Below are 23,248 nucleotides of genomic sequence, written 5' to 3' on the forward strand. Positions count from 1 at the left end.
TTAGCCCCGGGGGTTTGGGGCCGAGCCCCCATCCAGCGAGAGGTCCGCAGGACCTCGAGTTTGGTGACCGGAGCCGGTAGGCGTAGGGAGCTTCTATAGAGCGTTGAGCATATGCGTAAAAACTTAGAATTCGAAACTGCCTGAGTATATAGCTTCAAAACGAAGTCTGGCTATCTAAATTTGATTGCACCGTCGTTCTTAACTCGTTGAAATACAAAGGTTTCGAAAAAAAAAATTAATATTCGTAATAGGTGCAGTTAACTAGTGACGCACGAAAGCGCAAAAATCGTAAAATAGCGAACTTCATAAAGCTATAACTTCGAAACTAAGTCCGACCGCCAAATTCTGACTTCACCATCGTTCTCAGTACCTACCTATAGTTAATTACATAAGTCTAAAAAAAAAAATTGCAAAAAAAAGGGTGTCCGGTAAAGTAACAAAGTTCCCAGTTTCACTTGATTTATGATACATTGTTTTTGAATTGAACTTAGTGTACATTGATTTTGTTGGAACAAAAGAAGTACAACACTTTTTCAAGGAATTAAAATGACACCGGATTCTTAATACATTTTCTAACATTACCAAATTAATTTTATTCCTTGATCTTGTTTAACACCATTTAATATGGAAAACACTCTTTCCACAATTGCATTACTCAGGGGTGGATAGGTAATATTTATGTTACAGGGAAATATTTAAAGGGGCCCCCCAACTGAAAAAAAATTTGGTCGCTTCGCTCGCATTAGATATTCAATCTAACATCTTTACCCATGAATAAAATGTTTTGTGTGAAAACGTATTTTTAGTTAAACAAAATTACAACTTTATTGGGAAAACGGCATATGAGGAAAATGCTTTTTTTCGGTTGTAAGGGATTTTTGAAAAATTTCGCGTAAGGTCGTATAATTTTGTAAAAATTCCGTACTAAATGTCGGCCAAAAAAAATTTATAAAAACACAATATTAGGAGGGGGGATTAGGGAAACATATAAGGATATTTCGATCTTCGATTAACGATAAAAATTTAAAATACTATGTTAAAGATCCGTAAGCTATTCTTGACTTATCGTTTTATTATTATATTGTTAAAAATAACAGTAAGTAATAATAATTTATATAAAAAAAATGAATAGTTTTAAATTTAAACTATTCCTATTTGGTGAATATTTTATTTTGCAAAAAACCAATGTGTAGACCCGAGTGGGCCCCTCAACATAAACATAGACGGGGGCCCACAGGGAAAATCCCTTTTTCCCTATGGGCCTATCCACCCCTGGCATTACTTGATGGTAAGCATAATAATTTAAGAACAAACTCAGAAAGTTCTCAAAAAATATATTGTATGTATCTGTGGCTCAGAATCTATATACTCGTATATGATAAACTGATAACACTGATGACAGATCAAAACATAATATATAAGTTTTTGGTGCTGTAATCGACGTTCGATTATTTATAACGATCTCGAGGACAACTGCCGCCAACCACAGTTTGTGTGATGATAACAGACAAATGATAAGAGTAAAATGTAAATGAGTAAACTGTAAACTGTAAACTGTAAAGTTCCCTACACAGTAGTGCAGAACGCGACAGCAAATACTTCAAATGATATTATGTAAGTATTCATTTAAAGTATTTGAATGGCAATTTGTTAAAAGGGACCCAAGTTACATTTTTGACAAAAATAGTTTGATTGTATACTATTCATTCTCTTATGTAAACACATTGTTTTGTGTTAAAAAGTACCTATCATCTTGTCTGTGCAAAATTATTATGAAATATTTCATAGTTTGTTAAGAGGTACCTATGTCCTATGTACTTATTACACAAATAGAAATAAAAGAAAACTGTTTTTCGTTTCTCCTGAAACGTAGTTGAAAATTTACATGGGTCCCTTTTAACAAATTGCCATTCATTTAGACATTTAGCGGCACTTGCTCTCGAATCTTGATTTTCGTCCAAGGGCCTTAAAGATCATTATTCATTATTCCTTAATGATCAGTATATTATGTAGGTAGATCTTGGCCAATGTCGACAACAATGCTGCTCTTTGTAAAATAAGTAGGTACAGTACTTATCCTATTATCTGTTCAGTTTATTGCCAAATTGTCAATTGAATATAATATTTGTTCATAATATACATATATATATTAATACATTTTAATAGTCATCAATTGTTGTTTCACCAATGTCAACGACATTCTGGTTACTCAAGTTCCATTGTGCTGATGTACAACTGTGATCACCAGACAAGAAATTGATTAACAATGACTTAGTAAGAAAAAGCATCATGGACTGTGGAGTTTTTGATCTGTAGATTTTACAGACTGTTAAAGGTGTATTTCCACTTCAAGACCATTACTGAAATAAAATTGAAATATTTTTAACAATTACTATGTTTACAGTGTACTTACCTGCATGGCAGCATTGTGTCTTGTTTTTTTGCCGTGTATCAAAAGACAATCCACATTGAAGCTGCATGAAAATACTAATTGTCGACTTGAAGATTGAAGTAAAATCTATTTTGAAACTTCTTTTATTATAATACTAATTTGCATTAATAATTTTCTAGGGCCTGAAGACTTGTTTGGATTTAAACTTGCTTTAAAAAAAGAAAAAGAAATAACACCTAATTACTAAAAGGTCAAGACAACCGTGTTGACCACCAGTAATAAACTGAAGATGTTACAGCATCGAGAAATCAAACAAGTGTTGCATAGTGTTGGTAGGATATTCAGGAACAGCCCAGAGTTATTAATAAAATTACTGGGGCAATTATAGTCAATTCTAAAGCTCAAAGGGGAGGGGGGGACAACTCTGTCAACAGTACTTACACACTAACGGTAGAATACCAATCATAGTTTTTTTGTAATCGTACAACAGACAAGGATATAATAACCCGATTAAAATTAAATATAAAAGAAAAATTTGAATATCACTTCCTATATTGTAACAACAATAATTATTTTAATTAAAAACTTCTTGAAATAACAGAATCAACTAATGAATTAATACACTCATTCAAAATAAGATATCATCCAAAAAACGGGATAAGCTAAATTTAATGAAAACTCATGATCTAATTTGTGAAGTAAACCATATAACCCATAGCCACGACCCAATAGCCGATTTTACTATCATCAAATGCATATTGAACTACATTATAAAGGATATGGGACCAATATAATTATATAAACTATGTAAAAGAAATCTAAATTAAAATATATATTCTAATTAAAGAATTTCAGTTAAATAGTTTATACCATATCTATAACTGGGAACCAGAGGGTTCAATAAGATTCTACACATTTGAATAGATAATGCTATAGTTAGAAAATTAAATTTTAAAAAACAATGAAAATAAACTAAATAAATAACAATAAAATTAAACTTTAAATACCAAAAATTTTTTATTTAAATTATAATTCAAATAAATAGAGCAGCATATGTATGGAAACAATAAATTACAGGATGGATATGCAAATAAGTAAAAATGTATATGTATGAAAAAAAAATGTATGTACTTGCACATTTAATTTTATACTTGTAATAGGTTAAGTACTCAAAAATAATATTATAACTACCATGTTAGGATACAAATTAGTATAAATTAAGTTAGTACATATAAGTATAATGTTTCATAAGTTGTTAACTGTTTTTATCTTTTACAATTGTATTTCTTGTGACTCTTATGCTGTATTTTAAAAAGACGTTTGATGTTAATCATAAGAATAAATAATAAATAAATAAGAAGAAAAATGTAATCAAAAGAAAAAAAAATATGAATATCTAACAACCATTGTATAATTATTGTATCACTATTGTATAACTTTTGTACGACTAATGTTTCACCACTGTATAACTATTGTAATAACTACATACCCTAAAATGTAAGCCCATAAGTTACTTTTATCTTTCTTAAACTCTAAGATTAATAATAATATTACATAAGTATACATTAATTTTATTTAGTATTTATTAAATAAATAATATGCAAGTACTTATAGGAGATAACAACCTTATATAATTATCGAAAACCCAACTAAGTAAACAAATGTATTTCATTGTATAAAGAGTTCAATAGTTCATATTTAACGTTTTGTTTTGCATATTTGCCCTTTTTTCACTCATCAAAGCAATATTGTTATAAACCTTTTGTCTCAATAGTACAAATGTACATTACTGTAAATTAATCGAAGATAAATGAATTTTGGAGTTTGACTATCAAAAATTAAAATTACAAATTTCTAGAAAACATATATTATGTATATAAGTATACAAATTATAATTCAAATACAAAATAACTTAAATTCCTACTATTATACTATAATTTAGGCAAATACAAAGACATAACAGTAGTTATATAATTTGTAAACTTACTATAAACTATTTTATTACTGTCTTAATAACAAATTAATATTAATAACAGAATTGTTAAATGATACATACTAATATATTTTATGTTGTAATAAATTATATTACTATTATTTATTTTATAAAGAGTTTATACTATATATCAAAAATATATTATTTAAAAAAAAATAATGGCTTAAAAGGAAATTAGAGGCACTCACATTATTAATAAATACTTAATAATCATAATAAATATGAATCTTCCATTTCTTTTTTATCAGATAATCAACACTTATAGAAACAATCTAATAATATTAATATTATGGTGTATAACATGTTTATTATAAATAAATGAAGATAAACTAAAACTAAAAATTCAATGTTTTGTCTGAGGTGGTCGGATTGGCAATTAAACAATCATCACTGACGAGATTCACTCATTGGTTTAGTGAACCTAACATACAGTAGATATTACCTATAAGTTATAACACCATAGTTTATAATTACATATTGCTAGTAACAACTTGTCGTTGAACGTCTTGACAAAATTGATGTATTAATATTATAAAGTGTATCATATGGTTATTACGACGCTGGTATAGTGAAATATTCTAATTGTGACATATTATTATATATTTCTTTTGTACCTTTCATTATACACACTTAAATTAATTTTGAAAATATGTCGTGTCATTAAACTTTTTTTAATTTTTCTTTTTACCACTTTTCATTTATAATGACTATAAGCTATAACAGTGGTTTCAAACATGTAGTCTGCAGACATGCGTAAACATTTTATTTCTTATACATTATTTTTGAATAAAAATAATTATTAAACAATAAATTAATATATACATTTTTACTATACTTAGTATTAAATGTAATTAATAAGTAGTTATAATCAATATTAGCACAAACTTATTTACTTTTGTTTATTTTGTATTTAATATTAAATGGGATTTACCGCAGACCTTTGAAGTACAAATATATGAGTTATATAATATATATTTGAGTTTAAAACCACTGAGCAATAATGACGTTTTAAAAGGTGCATTGATGGTCGTTATAGGTGATATTGACTGTACATTATTGTCATTATACTAATATAATTAACAAAACAATATCAATTAATACAAATTATCTAATTATCAGAAATAGGATATTTATGTCTTTAAAATTACTTAACTAAGTATGCATTTATGAGATCAAAAAGAAAAATTATTAAAAAAATGTGTATGACTTAGCTATAACTAAATTAATTTAATTATTTATCAAATTGTATAATTTTTTATAAATTATCAGATTTTATAGTTACCTATATAAATTTAGGCATTTACTATTTAATTTTTACTATTTTGTTTAAAATAGTGTACTTTTAGCTAAGTTAATTTAAATACTCGAGCTGAATGAATAACTAAAAAAAAAAAATATTATTTCATAAAGTACTTAAAATACATTAAGTTTATACATTTTTTATTAACCATTATAATATGTTATCATTAATATTACCGGATATAGAAAATGTGTTATATCAGTCATTTATATTCTTTGAATAATTCTTTTTTCTTGTACTTTAAAAATACCATATTTTTTTTGATTAACAGTTTTGTTAAGTATTTAAGCACATGTATCTAAATCACTTTTAAATATTTAAAAAATACTTATTCTTCATATTTTTATTCTTGAAAAGTTTTATTTTAATGACCTATATTTTCATATTATTTTACTATTTTAAATTTTGTTCCTAAAATAATATTTTATAACGGTTCTAAGAATTATTTATAATATGATTTCATAAATAATTGGCAATCAGAGTAGCTAAAATGTATAAAATACCTAGCTGAATTTATCTTGACAAGATTAATAAGTTACTACATTATAATATGTGACATTTGAAATTCTTGAACCTTATAAATTATGTGATTATTAAATAATTATAAATAAGTTGAAGTATCTATTTGTGATGAACGTGTATTAAATTTAAAAAAAAAATATTTGTATTTCTACAGATAGATAGACTGCGGATAGAACCTTTTTTTAGAAAAAATACTTTTAACATCTAAAGTTATGAAAAGAAATGTTCTATTTAGATTACTCGTAAATAAGAAATTTGTCATTTGTAATAGTTTAGAACCTTTCAGTTCGGGAAAACTCTTTAAACAATGGGCTTGATCATTATTTATGAGCTTGAATTATAAACCATTGATAACTGAATCTGTATATTGTATATAAATTGAAAATGGTTCTATTGGTTCTCAGCCCACAAAATTATATGCAAAGGTGTGCAAGTTAAAGAGATTTGAAACCGCCCATTTTTCTTGCTAAAAAACTTTTTCATGCCAATTGATCTGTTATAAAAATTTTGAAATCAGGTTTAGATTCCTTATCTTGTCTTCATTAGAAACTACTACGAAATTTAACAAATTCAGACTTAAACTTAATTACAGCTCTACTCAAAATTGTAAAGATCAACAAATTATTCAACATTGATTACGCTTCATTCGATAAATAAATGGAAAATGTTTTGTACCTAGCATTGGAAGTTAACTTACTAAGAAGTTAAAATCAGTTTCAATACAAAAATCACATCGTCAGAGTTAATGACATTATAAAATGAAGATTGATCAATACAATTTAGTCAATATTATATAATATTTAGTCCTAATATTGCCTATACAGAACTCCTTACAAGGAGAATTTTAAGTTATTAATTAATAGTATTAACATAAAATATATTTTACTCTAAAAAAATTAAGCAATATGGAGAAAAATATTGATTCATTTCAGTTAAAAATAAGTTCATTCTTTTTAAATTACCACTTTGGTCACATTGATAATGCAACTTTCAAATTTTTTAGCTACCTAGGTACCTAATAATCAAACATTTTGTTTAAGCTGCATCCTGTTGGCTATTCCTTGATCCTTCATATTATGTTAGTGTTAACTAATTTATATAATTAAGAAATATCTATTTTAAATAATTTTACACAGCTTGATTAAACAATAAAACAAAAGTTAATGCTACAAACATAATTTTAACTTTAATGTAGGTATTTTATTTCATATCAACTGGAATAAGCCAAGTTATTACAATGGGTAGGTACTTTAAAGTCATTAAGTTAATTAAAAAAATAACCACCTTGTGCAAGATATAAAGTCAAGAAAGAATTAATTTTACAACTAGTAGGTACCTTACAATATATTTCTCATGTGTAGGTATATTATAGTTAGGTAATATGAATCATTACCTAGTGGCTAGTACCAACTTATTTACCTGGTACTTATAGATTAAAAATTAGAATACAGGTAACATAGGTAATATGGAATTCCAGGAGACTGTAAATTTCATTATAGGTTGGTTATTTGAACTAATCTCATTTTGTATTATAAATTATTATTCTTTTTGTGATTTAATAGTGATATATTATATTTATGACTGTATCTATATGTACCTAATCGTGAAAGTGAATATTGCGAGTGCACTTGTGGGCACTGGGCAGGATTGATTTATAGGGGGGGGGGGGTCTCGATGGATACAGTATTTCAGGGTGGTAATTGATTAGGTTATAGTTAATTATAATATGGGTTTCAAATAATTTGTTTTTACAAATTCAAGTAAGGGGCTGGATAGGCAACTTCAGTGAAATTTTAATGTAAATTCGACGAAATCGGATACGACCGATTTTATATATTGTGATGCCGTTCTCATCACCAACGAATACCTGCATCCAACTTCGGGTACCGAACGATTGAATTTGTATCACAAAGATCAACCAAGAAGTGTTTTAAAATGATATATTATTTTTAGTCGTAAACTCGTAGCGACTAAACAAAATAATATATTTAATAATTATTATTAATGTGTAGGTACATAAATACCTATATAAAAATAAAAAAAATATTAGTTATCTATTCCCAATATACTGCCTATATTTAAATATTTGAATCAGGTGATTTAAAAGTTACAAATTTATTGACTGGGAAAAAATTATAATACAATATATTATATTATGAAACACTCCACAAATAAAAATTTATTTGGTACGCAAAAAAAATTCCGGAGCATCTGTAGTTACTTATTATATAGTAGGGAAATAGGGAAGACTATCATCATTTGGCCCTAGTTAGATTATTGGTACCTACTACCTATATAAAAGCCGAATCCACAGTGTTATTGTTATATACCCGTTGTATAAATGTATAATACATAATATTATTACTTATATTTTTTGACGAATTGGACGTAAATAATATCATTTTTAATATTATACTTACTAGCAATCTTATAAAGTAACCTACTTGAGTAAAAATATTCAAATAATTTATAAGTAGGTACACAAACACGTATTTTAAATAGTTATTTGTGTCTGTATTTGAATAATATTTTTAAAAAGTATCTTTTACAAGACTGTTTACTAGGATTGTAAAAAAAATATCACCAAGTATCAAGTTATTAACTAGCCAAGTATATAACCTATTAACCTAAACTTAAATGGAAGTTATAATAAATAGTTAGGCAGGTTACCTATAAGTACTAGGTTCCTATAAGTTATACGTGATTTAATTTTACTGCATGAGACTGTGTAATAGTAAATTGGGTAGGTAGTATACCCACTGAAAAAAGTTCTAAATACTATGTAAAATATTATACCTATTTAAATTTATTACATATAATAACAATTCCAATCAATGCAATACAATTTAAAAATGTATGTATTTTAATATTGTATTTCAATAAATATTCGATTATTCAGACAAGGTAGGTCGTAGCCTGTAGGTACGTTGGGTTTTTTAATACATGTAATTGTATATTGTTTTCGACCAAAATTACGTAGACGCTTTTTTTCAATGGCATGGCGTGTTATGTACCTACCTACCCACCTAACCACCTATATAAAAATAGATTAATGAAGTATTACACACGCACACATTTTAGAATTTATTGGTTATGGTGTATTTTAAAGAAATTTTATTTTCCATTTTATACATTGTAAAAAACGGATGGGCAGGGCCTGGGCATATAATATTATAATCTAATATTGCACGACAATGTTATATTATTAAATCTTAATAGAACCAATATTATTATTTATTATATTAATTGTCAGTCCTTCCAGTTGTTAGTAACGCATGTGACTTTAAAAAACATTTAGGATATAATTAAAGTACATATTTTTTAATGGACGATCTGAAAAGCACCATTGGAAAACAATAATATGGAAGAAAAATAATGTTGCTATTGAATATTTCTGATAAAATAAATAGACCGTATATTATATCCCATTTCCATTTTCATTTCCGAGTACTTATAACAAGGCAACAAGCTACAAGTTCAATGGGCACCTGACCTATATAATAGGTATATTATAATATATTATACTATTTTATCATTGATTATAAATACTACAAATCGCTCACTAGGGTACAAAACATTCTGCGGGAATTTATTAGCAACCCTGGTGTCACCTAAACGCCGACGCCTGGATCGCTAGTAAATTTGCGCAGAATATTTTGTACCCCAGTGAGTGTAGGTAGTTAAGGCTATTATGTACTGCCGTACTAGAGTATTAGACAATTACAGACAAAATATATATCACGCGCCTATTTTAGTATTTAAAAATGTGTATATAGCTGATTTGTTTATCTTATATTTTAGATTCTAAGTAGAGCGATGAATGTATTTATTGTAAATGTAATGTGTATTTTTTATTTTTTTTTTCATGTATGTCGTCCCCTTGTAGGTCAGTAAAAATATTCTTCAAAAGTATCTTTTCTGAAAGAAGAGTGAATCTAGTTGGTACTTTGAAGGGTCAAAAGTAAAAAATTCCTAAAAGTTTTCAAAAGCACAAGGAAAAACAAAATAAAAATTAAGGAAAAACTGGGAAATCTTGAATTTCGACAAAAGAGATTTTGGTTTTTGGTGTAACTCTAAGACACATGACAGTAGATATATGAAATTTTTACTGGTTGTTTATATTAGAATGTTCTATACACGATACAATTTTCAAAATATTTAAATTGTTTTGAACTATTTATGGACATTTTCAGTACCAATTTTTTTTAGTTAATATGAATATAAATAAAATTTTATTTGTTGGGTAAAAAAGCTTGAAAATTATTATACGAGGCTCTTAATATATTGTAACAATGACATTTGAAAAATATTAAAAATCCATAATCACAATTTCTTTTTAAATCATTTAAAGTTAAAATTTTACAAAAGGCTTAAAATCACGAAAATTAAAATCGGAAAATGTGCAGATTATTTTGAGTTAGAAATTCTTAAATTTTTTTTGGAAATTTAAGATTTTAAAATTTAATACAAGATTTCTTATAAGGTTATCTTCCTTACCTCAAGGTTTTCTACTTGATAAAATTTTCAAAAAATTTTGACTCGTTTTTAAGCTGTTTACCGACAATTTCAAATTTCAATTTATTAGTTTTTTTTTTTATAAATATCAATACAATTTTATTTGTTGGACCAAATTGACAAGATTTATCAATTTAAAATTTAAAAATGATTTTGTAGCTAAACATTTATAAAATATTCAAATTTTATACTATAGAAAACTCACAACAAGGCTCCACGTAAGTAGGTTATTCTGTAATAAAAAAATTTCAAAAATACAAAAACACAGTTTTCTTACAGTTATTTTATGTTTAAATTTGGAGAAAATTACATATTAAATAACCAAAAATAACGATTTTAGTTATTTTGTTATAATTTTATAATACTAATTAAACTTACCAGCTACCTACCATATTAATAATAAGTAATAACAGTATAAATAAAATATAAAAATATCAACACTAACAAACCGTCACCGATCAGAATAGTTTTTCTTATACAATGATAAATTAAATCATTGAATTCAAATTTAATACCATCCATTACACAGTGACCCATTTGTAACCTACTGTACAGCAGAGCAACATCCACTTACCCACCTTCTTATAAGTTTTTCTACCTCTAACAAAAAAAAAAGTTTACCGCAATGTAACATTAATTTTGTATGAGCGTATAACCTGTAAATTAACGAATTTATTCAATCGATTTTTGATATTTCGTTGTAATTTAAAAATGAATAACCGAATACATTTTCACAAAATATGTTTATATTATAATTTTCTGAAAAAGATTATATTTTCAAAATATATTAACTCTTTTTGAGTAGTTTATGTCTGTGAACATTTTTTTAGATTTAGCATTAGGCAAAAAAAAATTATTGGTCATAATTTAGGTTTAAATAGCCATATTATCACGTTTTTAAAGTAAATTAATGCTATTAAATTGATTTTGGCCATTTGGATGTTTTTCTTTTAATACTTATGTGAATAATGTTTTATTCTTATAAAGGGTCAATGCATTACTATATAATACTAGGTAGGTACTTACCTACCTAGTTATATTTTTATATTTTTATTAATTGAGTTGAAATATCTGTACGTAAATAAACACAGTGAAAGTTTCCGGTGACAATATGAAATAATAATGGGCTAGGAAATTATAGCATTTGCATTTTATTTAATATAAACTTATAATATAAAAGTTTATACATTAAATTTTATTTTATATTTGTCTAAGAATTGCATTTAAATGCGTTTTTTGATAACTATAATTGGTATTAAATAAATTGTATTTCATAATATTATGTTGTAAAACATATTTTGTTATTATGTTGCTGTATAGGTATATAAATATATAATACAAGCCATTGTAACATAATATATTTTAGTGTTAATTTTTTATTTATTATATCAAATGTATGAACATGAAAAATACGTTAAATGATTCATCAATGAAAGACTCGAGAAATTAAAATTAAAATGTTTTTAATTTATTTATTTTTGTGCTGAAGATGGTGTTAGTGTAGGTATAGCAACTGGATAAATTTGGATTTATCCAATGTTTTTTCATCCATTTATCGTTCCACTGATCAATTTAAACGAAAACAAAACGGTTACAGTGCAATATGCCAATGTGTATAATAGCTTCAATGCTTCATATAACATATATAATAATACAATATAGTATGACAGATATCAAATTATTTTGCCTTTGAAATTCAAGTTGGTATTATGCATTTGTATCGTAAAGATTTTATTTAAAATATGTGTGTGGGCCAATATTATAATATTATACTTAAGTAGGTATTCAGTTTATACTACATTGTCACTACCTACGAATTTCTAGACAAACGAATGGTCGAAAACGCATCCAATGCGTGCAGAACAGGTTTATATATTATATTATTAATATTTAGATTATACTAGATTATACTTAAATAAATAAATTATTTCTACTCGTATGCGTTCAATATTATTGTGTGCACGTGAAAAAAATATGTTCTTAGGTACCTACCTACCTATCATATTATAAAGTTATAAATGCTTACACAGAGCAGAGGATTATAATATGGAAGTCTTATTATAAGTCTTGAATGCATAATATTATGCAGTTGTGCATACCTAAAAAAAAAATATCGTTTTTTTTTTCAATCCGTAGATTGGTTCATTAATGAAATGTTTCTCTACTACTCTCTATCCATAGCAACTTCCTTCAATTTAATAGTTAGGCACCCAATTATAAACTCTAATATTGTATACATACAAAAATTATTTTCTATTACACAATTATTGTAGGCATAGGCATAGTTACTATAGGCATAGTAAATAAATTATAAAAATAATTAAATCAGAATATTCTAGTACCTAGTTGATGGCTAATACATTTGAAAAAAATGTAATATGCAAAATACAATGTGTAAAAATCGTTTGGCTTAAAATACTTAGCTATTTTTTCAACCAAACAATAAAAATATACAATAGCAATACCTACATATATCTTACCCTAAAAAAACAAAACCATATCGGTAAGTTTATTAGACAGCTTGTGCTTATATCAATATCCTGTTATTAGTTATTACTTATTACACAGGTTATTATGCCTTACCACATATAGGTAAACGCGTGGTTATAAATATTATTATATCGTTTACCTACTTTGTTTTAGACCACGATAGCTTTTTTCTAATTAAACACGATGGTGACGTTTATTATTGTACATTATACGGCTTGTTTGCTTTTTTTATTTATTTTTGTTGCTGCTAATTCGTTACGCACGCATCCCCTCGTTTCCGGATCATCCACCCAGTCAACAGAACGCCTATTTGACGAAATCGCTCGTAAATACACTGAAACATTATTATTATACACATTATATACAATTTACAGGTAATATACCTACGCGTGCACACTGCAACGATGAAGGGTTGATGACATGTACACTATATATATATATATATATGTGTGTGTGTGTGTGTGTGTGTGTGTGTGTGTATAAATTACAGTTTCGGCATAATATATTAGTGCGTATACTATAATATATATATAATGACAACACGACGCGGCTGAGGTAGAGGAAACAGCAAACGATAATACGCTATTAATACTCAGGTACCTACCTATACCTATATATAATACACCATAATGATATACATTATACGCATATACCTATCATACTGCAGGTCGCAATTCGCTGCTCTCACTCCCCCAGCCCAGACGTGCACCCTGACGACCGTTTCGCCGATTGATCAAACATCTTTCACTATATTTTACTTTACACTCTCTGCACCCGCGCCCCGGAGTGTTTTTTAGACACTGGGTCACCCAGGTCACCTATAGACTCAAATACACACACAAACTCGTGTGCACTTGCGTATATTGTATGTATGATTGTATCCCATTTATATAGATTATTAAACTAGTTAGCTTTAACGAATAGTGTATACACCTATAGGTACTTATAAACTCGAAGACGTGATGCTGGTATATACCTAATACGCATATCGTCTACGTAAGAACATTTGAAGTTGTTGCGTTAATATTACTGTTAAAACATCTTCGACCTGGGGTGGACTGAGGCAAAATGTCCACTATGGATTTGTTGAAAGTGCACCACATTTTGAAAATTCATCAAAAGAACTTTTCCCACTACTGTGGAAATTACTGCATCCAAACCTTTCCACTAACCCCTTTTCAAATTCAAAGAAATATTTCACATTTTAGAAATAATATTAATAATCTATTTTGTAAAATAATATTGCCAGGCCTTGGCTGTCCAAATATAGGGTACGTTTTCTGATCCGTAAGGTACCCAAACCCGAGTAAAATTAACTCATTTTGTGGTTCACTGTTGTTTAAGCCATAGTTTTTAAGCACTGTACCCGTGTGGCTGACCGGCTGTGTATAATATATATTTTACTATATATATATTATTATAATATTATATAGTATTATAATAATATTATTATATATACAGCGCATTATACCTTCGATTGTGGAAATGTGGCAGTTATACACGTGACGGCGTTTACCTCACGGTAAATACCTTATTACCCGACGACCGAATATTTTTTACGAAGCTAAAATTTTTCATAGGCGCCTTGTCTCGTCTCGTTGGCCTTCGCATCAGAGAGTGGGAAGAACGAGAATTTTCGAAATTCCTAATAATGTTTCTATACTTACTATAATATTATTCATATTATCTAAATCACAGTTTGTTATAGGTACCTATGTATCTAACATATTCGTGCAGTTGTAATATAATATTTCACTGGATTACGTGGGGAAACCGCTTTTGTTTATATTTATGAAATAAAATGCATTAGACATTTTGAAGGTATAATAAATATAATAAATAATGAGAGTTAACAGTTTCGAGATAATTCTTGTATGATCCGAAGTTCTATATATACACCATAGGTACCTAATATATACTATACCAGTGCTTCTCAACCTGTGGTACGCGGGAAGCTCATAGTTAGTACGCGTAGTAAATCTCGCTAAATAAAAAAAAAAAAAATGGAATGGCATTAGTAAATAATATTTTTACATATTTTATTTTATTTTTGAACATTAAATGCTTAATTTGTCATAAATTAGTAGTTTCTAATAAAATAAAACTCCGTTCATGTAAAATTACTTTTTTATTTTTGATAAACAAAAATAAAGGTTATTTGATCAAGTGGTACGTGCAAATTTTCAAACTTTGTAAGTGGTACGTAAGTGCAGAAACATAACTAGTAGGAATATCGTAAATAGTTTAGTTATACCTCACAATGACTAAAGCTAGGTATCAGTGGCATGTATAATAGTTTAATACTGATATAGGTATTATGCCTGGAGTAAGGTACCTGTCTACAGTCGTGGTAGGTAGCTCGAAAATGTATGACACGAAATTATCGATCCTCTTTAAGCCGTCATAACTCATAAGTCATTATGTTATTCGTTGACTCAAAGTTCTCGATAATTATGATTATTATTTTGGTTTTCCTTGAACTTTAAGTTGCCGAGGATCGATTGCCGCAGAGTTGGTTAAATAACATTTGATAAGAAATCAAAATTATCAAAATAAATCCGATAAATTGTTTTATAAAACATATAAATTCCTAAAAAAAAGGTCAAACTCGTCAAAGTGTATGAAAAAATGATTTTGATGAGACTCGAACACCCCAAACGCAAATACCTGGTTAAGCAAATTATGCTTTATGGTTTATCTCCCTATAGTTATATAAAAATATTATAGTAGCAACTATTGTTTTTTTTACTATTATCGTGAGATCGCGTGGACCAGGCCTAGCCTCCGAACTATTGTCAATATTTTATATAACATATTGTGTATAACATCCAGATATCCTACACTAAAGTGCCGTTTTTTGATTTTCTGTCCCACTGTACCCGGCGGAATCTTTGGGAGTTGGACACTAATTATAATATTATTATGTCCTGTTTTTAGAAAGTAGGCTAAGCATACCGAAAATTTTGCTGACAAATAATTTTTACTACCTTATCTTGTGATGAACTAAAAATAAGCATGTACGTTGCTATTGATAAAACGTCACCACATAATAATATATTAACTGAGTTGGTATAGTTACCTATTTAAATGAATAATAATTAAAGGGATTTTGAATGTCGACTTTCTTTATCCTATCTTTTATTATTAATTAAAGCATATAATTATTACGATTGATTGGGTTCGTGAGTATAGATTCATAAACGAAGGTTATGATGATGTATGATGCACCTGAGTCTGCGTGTCTTTATTAACTTATCGTCGATGATGATTTTATTGTTGAAATTGTGCGAGTTTGTATTATTAAAATTTCTTACCATGATGTTACTTGACTTGAACGATGATGGTATTTGAAATGAGAGTTTTGACAATGTTAGTTTTCTCGAAATAATGTATATATAAATACAATTTTGGTTTGAATAAAAGTTATTTAAATAATTCACAACAAGATATTATAAGATTGGAATGAGTACGTTAAGTTAATAATCACTTCATAATTTTGGTAGCGAAATAAGACGGTGTGTGTGATACTGCATAAGGCAGTTTTGGTTATTATAAACAGACTGATCTGAATATCGAAATGGGGGTTCTACTTATAGTATTGACCTTTGATACCTTGTTGTTCCATATTAAATTGTTGTTGTTTATTTTGCATGGGTACATGGGTATAATCAAAATATGTTTTTGTAAGATTAGTGACATTTGTACATGTATATACTAAGCGTGCGCCGGTCTTCTTGGCAGTGGAGGCAATACCTTAGCTTTAAGAAGGTCCAGACTACAAACACCTCCCCCGATTTTTTCTCAGCTTGATATGAGGCAACGATAATTTAAATAAATCCTCATAAAAAATTAAGTATATGGTTCTATTAAACTTTTCAATAAGTCCTTTTTAATAATATCTTTAACAATCAAGAAGACACAATAAAAAATTATTAAGAATATATAATTAAAAAAAGGTGGGCAAGTGTGTGAGACAGGTATATAGACATTTTGTTTTTTTAATAAAAGTAGAAAAACTTATGAGATTTACTCATTATCACTACTATTATCGATTTACTATTTTCAAATAGCATACCAGTATACCAATATTGAACATAATATTATTATTATTATTTAAATATGCATTATCAAAAATTGTTAGGTATTAATGTAATAAGATCTTGGGGAAGCCAAAATTCTCGCAGGGGAGTCAGCTGCCTCCGCTGCCTCCCTCGTGCGCACGCTTATGTATATATATGGTTATTACTTATTAATAGTTTTTGTAAATTTTGAATAATATCAGGGTACATGGGTACAGATATATATTGTGGTTTTTGGTAATAACATATTTAATAGTATTATAATGATATTGAATCATGAAGGTGTGTTGGCGCAATGATGTAGATATCATTACAATATACATTATCTACTCAGTGTCAGTGCCACTGTAGGAAACACTTTTTAAAATAATAAAAGAAAGGTAGATACAAATTAATATTGCGGAGGACGACAATATAATATTATATAATCGCTGTGAATTGTGATATCAGCATTCACTCCAACATATTTGACTGGTTTCTATATAAACGGTTTTTTCTGCGCCCTTTGACCAAAAATATAATAAAATCTGGTCACCTTATCCTATACCAACCATACCATATTTATACGTATGTCGTACATTGTTTATATTATGTGAAATACCTATTACTTATCTATGTATTATGATGACATAATTCAATTGTTTAGAATACGAACAACAATATTATATTTTTAATATTTTTCTAAAAAAATCATTATTTTATAAATATATATTTCAACAAAAAAGTGCCGTTGAAGGGATCTCACCCTTATTATAATTAACGTTATTTTATTACAATATTTAGTGTGATTACGACTTTATTTCTCTTCTATTTTTTTTATTTTTATCGATTGGGAGAGCGCCGTATAGTATCAATTTTCACGTCTTCCATGTAAAAACTATACATTTATAGTATATTTTTGTTTAGATATTTTGATATGACAGCGATTATATAAGCCGTATTGCCACATTAATGATGCGTGTAAATTAATTTAAATTTGAAAAGTTGAATGGTAGACAATTATTGTATCTTGCATGTGTCGTCACCAGAATATTGTATTAAAAGTTTTTCAAAATATATTTACAAAAAAAATCTTTAACAAGTCGTCAACTAGATCAGATGAAAAAAAAACCAACTGCCTATAACACACAAATACACAACTCAATAATTTATACAGTTTCTGATTTTTAATTAAAACACTCAATAAAAACCTCTAAAAATTATATTATTTAAGTTTTTATTTTAGAGATAGGTATATTATTAATATAGCTACATTTTAGAAATAAAAATATCACAAAATGGTCATCAGAGTTCAATTCTTATGTGGAACTGGTAAAATATATTTTTCCAAATTTAACTGATGTTTTTTTTATATATTAAGTATTCTTATAGTAGGTATTTCGTAGTAATAGTCATTAAAAATGTTATCCTAAAAAATATTGATCACCGTAGTATAAAGTCAACTTTATGATACGATAATAATATATTATTTTAAATGTTTATCATGCCGAGAAAAATGATAGTTAAAGATGTTTCGATGTATTTGCATATTATGCACATTCTTTAAAGAGATGTTGATTTATGCCTGCAACTAGTGGTCCAGTGGTTCGGTGTCTAGTTGTATAACCACTTTTAATTGTTGCGTAATAACGAAATTATTGTTCGAAAAATATATTTCCCCCTTTCATCGACGAACCGTGTAACATGTATTCGTAGATAAACATATTTTTTATTTTGTCTTTCTTTAGAAAGAAGAGAGCATTTATTATTCTGGACTTATTCACACTGCTGCTCGCGTGACTGTGTCGAGATCGTTTATTAAATATTTAAATATTTTTAAACCCTATATGGCCTTTTGACAGACGATTTTAAGCGGAGTTCGCGTTATGTTCTGAATAAAAAATAAATTGTTTTGCTATAAAATATAATTTCGTATTTTTAAATTTAAACAATACAATAAACATATTATAATGGAAACGATAAGTTAAAAATAATAAAATGTAAGTATACATGAAATAATTATTTTGTTGTAAAACGGTTATGAATTTTTTTTATTTTAATATGAGCGTGATTATATGTCAGGTACAAACCTCAACAGCTAACTTATTATTAATTAAATTGCTATAATATCTATAATTATTATTATCTATTTTAATTTGTTATGCGGACACGCATTTGTGTTTCGTATAGTGAACAAATTTATTTCAATGATCGATTTTCAATAATAGTTTGAAGTGCTTGAACACATATTAGAATAAAACACTATTCATATAGGTATCTGAAATCTTAATACTATCTGGTTGTATTACTTAATTGTAATAACTATTGTAATAAAATATAATTGTGCATACTAATTTTAAATTACTTAAGCATCGAATCTGTGATTCATGCTAATCTATGGTACCTATATGAAATACTGACTTGTACATTTCTAATAATTATAACAATATGATATAATATTATAATATACAATAATTATATTATAATACACGCGAAGTTTTTGTTTTATCAGTTTAAAGTTTATTACTAATAGAAAAATAAACAAAATATCCTTAGAAATAGAGGTCATGTACGGACTCAGTTTCCGTTCAGAATCGTTTTTTGTATACAATTATGTATTATTGCAGAGTTTAAATTTAACTCATTCATTACAGTAACCAGTAGTCTTGTAAAGTATTCGAATACCTACAAGTATTTAAATACTTGTATTTAAATATTTTTTGAAGTATTTATATGGTATCCTTAATACACATTTTTTAATGTATTTTTTTAGTATTTTGAATACTTTTTAAAAGTATTTTTAACAAAATTTAAATACCATAAAGTCTGTTTTATTAATTTTAATTTATTATTTTTCACAAAAAATTGACAACAATAAAAATAATATTGATTCGTTGAAAGCTAATATTATGTTTTTGTATAGTAAAAGTAAGTAATAACAATATTTAAAATTTAAAAAATACCGCATCAAACTTTATATGGTTTCTATATTAGAATTTTTTAAGAAAGCTGAAAATCTAATAATTTTAAAATAGTTCCATATTAATAGTCACTCTTTAGTTTATTTTTTCATTAAAACTTAATCAATATTAGTTGAACTGTTGAAATATATCTGAATGCAGAATGAAATATGTGAACATGTATATATCTCTAAATAGTCAGACATGTTATAGTAATTGTTAAAATCTATGGTAAGTAGTAACATAGTAGGTACCTATACTAATGGAAAATATACATATATATTATATAACATAAAATTAAAAAAAAATACTTGTATTTGTATTCAAATACTTTGTAAGTATTCGTAAAATACATTTTAATAATAATATTTTAAAAGTATTTTTAATACTTCTTTATTCGAATACTAGTATTAGTATTTTAATAGGTACTTTTTCAAAAGTATTTTTTACAAGACTGGTAACCAGCCTCAATAATGAAGTGTATACTGAAACTACTAGGTATACAATTGAGTGACTGTCTCGTTTCTTAATAAATATTATTTGTATGACAATACTATTTTCTTTTATTACTTATGGTCCATATGACCATATGGTTTTAGTTATAGGTAGGTGCGTTTAAAACCATTGAAGCTCACGATGATTGATTGTACAAGAAACTGAAAGTTATAATATGTAACTAGTAGGTAGTTATTAAAATTGTCTCACCTTGGACCACTGAATATCATTATTCAATCATCAATTATAATTATTAATATTCTTCTTCTTTTTTTTACAACTCTGCAAGAGTTTTGGCTGCCACCGTCACTGATCACCAATAATCGCGATCCTGTATCTTTCCTACCAATCTGTTACTTCTAGTCTCTCTAGATCTTGTTGCACTCCATCCATCTATCGTTTCTTTGGTATGCCACTGAGTCTTCTACCTGTTGGTTTGTATTCAATAACCTACCACTCTATAGCTTCATTTGTTTTCTCTCGTCTCATTGTGTGTCCAAACCATTGCATTATTTGGACCTTCACGTAACTTGTTATGAAAGGTACTGTGATGATTTCCCTTATTATTTTATTTCTTCTTCTACGCCATTTGTTTATTTTGGTATCAAAAACTGGTCCACATATTGTTCTTAGTACTCTATATTCTCGAAGGATCTAAGTTTTCGTTCAATTTGCCCTGTCATCGGCCATACTTCGCACCCATAAGTTAACGTTGGCCTTACAATACTCGTGTATAATAGGCGTACTTTTGTTCCTCTAGAGAATAGTTTAGACTTAAATTTTTTATTAGTGTAAAAAAAGTCCTTTCCGCTTTTAGCAAGCGACTAGTTATTTCGGTGTTCCAGTCGTTGTTACCAATGATTGTTACTCCTAAATACTAGAAGCTCTGGGAAGTTGAAATTTCTCGAAAACACAGTTATCTACTGTAAGGTCATAATTATTAATTATATTATTAAATATAAATACTTATTTGTAATAAAATTATTTTACTATTAAATATTAATAATATTAATATTTTATACAAATTAAATTAATTTATACTTGTTATACTTTTATTCAATTCTAATAGGTACCTACTATTATCGGTAATTATTTAAACGTGCTGGAAAGTGTCTCACATATTAACAGGAACATTTTGATCACACTAGAGATATAGGAATTAGCCGGATTAAATGACCGGAATTAACTTAGTTATAGGCAACCAAAAATATATTGTATTGTAAACTAGGTATATTTTATAGCGGTGTTCCACAAACAAAAAAAATACATCTATAAAAGCAAAATATATTGTTATGCCGTCGTCAAGTATTTGTATACATGATTTAGGTATAAACTTATTCGCATGCTCGTGAGTTATAAAGAAATATAATATAAATTATAATATCATTGTATCGACCGATCTTCTATTTGTCTTAACCCAAAGTAATAATTATTTTCGTTTAAATAGTATTATGCTATTTTATTACCGTGGTGTTTTCCGTACACAACCATAAAAGCAAAAACACAAATAATACCTAATAAATTATATTAGTTATTACCAACATTGACAACAATGTAATAATATGTATAAATTACAATAAAATACCTATTAGGTACTTTTTGACTAGTATAAATAATATTGATAACAACCGGCACGCGGAATACGACTTGGGTATACTTATTTCTAGTAAAATATCATCAGCTATTTCGTGACAATTGTTCAACTATTATTAGCTACTTTGTATTAGTAACTTTTGATGAATTTTCTAGATAAGTACCTATACCGCGTTATTAGGGAGTTCCTATAGGTAGGTATTTAGAAAATTCGTTCAAAGTGACTGTATGTCAAAAATAACCATTCGTAAAATATTCTATTGTTCAAAATAAGATAGATACACCATTCGTTAAAAATATAATAAGATTGGCCGAATAAAATTTATTTTTTCGTATAGTTCGTATATTTTGACAAGACTTTGATGGTCACAAAAGCGACTTTAGTAGTGTAGTGGTAATAACCAGCTTATATGTGTAATTTAGTTAGATTTGTTGAGGTGCAACAGATCTATATGGCCAACTAGTTTTATAGCTTTATAGCTTTATCTAGATAAAACTTCTTTACTAGGGGAGTGGGGGTAAACAGAAATTCAAGAACAATGTAGCTGATGATGTCTGATGATGTCAATAAATGTTTTTTCATTTTTGCAATACCTATGCTTTTTTATATCTGCCATCATGTTCTATAGAAAATACCGAATAACATATTGTACTAAACGATTTTTGAACTTCAACAGGCAACAGCATCTCTTAAAAAAGAAAATACTAATTTTAAATTTTGAGTAAAAAGTGAAAACGCACCTTCTTTTTGGCATTTTGAAGACAAATAGGTTTATCTTTTATTTATCACTCCACTTGCACTACGCTAGTACCGACTACCTATTACCAAACAGAGTACATAGTACAGACTGTTCGTCTGTCGTGTACAAATAATAATGACAAATAATATTCAATATATTACGATGTAATATTAAGGATATTATAAAATAT

At 27.3% G+C, this 23,248-nt stretch overlaps 1 protein-coding gene and 1 long non-coding RNA gene across 6 annotated transcripts in view; both read left to right on the forward strand.

Moving 5' to 3' along the window:
- Nucleotides 1-23,248, forward strand: part of LOC103308338 (myelin regulatory factor) — a 197,241-nt gene that overhangs the window by 131,501 nt on the left and 42,492 nt on the right. The gene's annotated exons all lie outside the window — the stretch shown is intronic.
- LOC100569630 lies at nucleotides 1,497-2,825 on the forward strand. Of its 5 annotated transcripts, none has more exons than XR_119385.4 (5): nucleotides 1,521-1,614; nucleotides 2,014-2,064; nucleotides 2,167-2,335; nucleotides 2,405-2,511; nucleotides 2,572-2,825. It is a non-coding gene; the product is annotated as an uncharacterized LOC100569630 (long non-coding RNA). The 5 variants fall into 5 exon arrangements; XR_119384.4 differs by having other exon boundaries at nucleotides 2,014-2,060; XR_001679852.2 differs by having other exon boundaries at nucleotides 1,526-1,614; nucleotides 2,018-2,064.

Source organism: Acyrthosiphon pisum, chromosome X, assembly GCF_005508785.2.
Source record: "Acyrthosiphon pisum isolate AL4f chromosome X, pea_aphid_22Mar2018_4r6ur, whole genome shotgun sequence".
Lineage (NCBI taxonomy): Eukaryota > Metazoa > Arthropoda > Insecta > Hemiptera > Aphididae > Acyrthosiphon > Acyrthosiphon pisum.